This window comes from Dioscorea cayenensis, chromosome 9 (assembly GCF_009730915.1).
Source record: "Dioscorea cayenensis subsp. rotundata cultivar TDr96_F1 chromosome 9, TDr96_F1_v2_PseudoChromosome.rev07_lg8_w22 25.fasta, whole genome shotgun sequence".
Taxonomy (NCBI): Eukaryota; Viridiplantae; Streptophyta; class Magnoliopsida; order Dioscoreales; family Dioscoreaceae; genus Dioscorea; species Dioscorea cayenensis.
The window spans coordinates 24803702-24805020 of NC_052479.1; positions in this window are offsets into that span (position 1 = coordinate 24803702).

Here is a 1319-nt window from a genome sequence, read left to right on the forward strand (position 1 = left end):
TTAAACCGGGTCGGATACGGGTCAAGCTTTTGCTGATCCGAAAAACCGGGTACCCGATCCGGTTTTAAAAACCGGGTCGGGTACCTGGTTTTGCTCACCCCTAGTTTATCATGTGTCATTATATTACATTATCTTAAAAAATTATATAAGTTATAAAAAATTAATATTAAAAATATTTATTATTCACTTAAAAGGATGAAATTGAAATTATAATTTTATTTATTATTAATCAAACTAAACATGGCCCATTGATATAAAAGATTTTCTTTTAAACTAATTTTTTTTAAAAAAAATCCTTTAAGCACTTATTGTTATTAAGAATAGGTTGAATCAATTTCATACCAAAATAATTATGTTTTTAAAATATTTATTATTAACTTTAAAAAATGGATTTGAAATTAATCAAGCTAAACATAATATAAAAGATTTTTTTTAAACTATTTTTTTTTTTAAAAATCCTTTAAGCAAGCATTTGTATTAGAAGCAGTTTGAAACTTTCCTTATTAATCAATTTCATACCAAAATAATTCTTAAAATTATTTTTTATACTTTTTTTAATACTTAAGGCATTTTAAATAATATGAAAATTATGTTGGGAAAAAAGGAATGTTATCCACCATCCTATCATTGCTTTATATTATATTACTTAATATTGAAAGAGATATGAAAAGTTTTGTTTAAAAACATACATAATTTCTAATTTGCAAAAGTGAATTGTTCCCAATTAAACATGAAAGGAAAATAAACCTTGTTTAATAGGTTTTTAGTAAAAAAAATAGAATTAATACCCAACTTTTCCTAATTTTCTTCCTTTCTTTCTTTCTTTTCACTTAAATCTAAATCTAATATATATATATATATAATATTAAAAATTTATATGTATAGGGTTTTGTTTTTAGTCAAGGCCCAGGTTGGTTTTCCATAGAGATTTTTGACAGCGTGCGACAGTGGGAAAATACATCAAGCTTAGATCATATCTCTGTTTCAAGTCTTAATAAACAATTTGAAAATTACTAATGAAACTAAACACTACATGTTGTTCATTTGATCTTATTTAGTCATTATAATTCTATTGAGTCATTATTGTGAATTTAAATTGGTCTGCAATGTTGTAAAACAAACATAATGAAATAAATATCAAGTATTTTATTTAAATTAAAAGAAATCTATAATGCAAGACATATGAAAGTTTGTAAGCATAAAATTTACCTGATTGCAGATACCTTTAAATCGTCACCCTTAAACCAAATTTTATTTCTGTTCAAAAAGTGAATCTTGTTACACAATGCATCACATACTTACATACTTTTATAACCAAA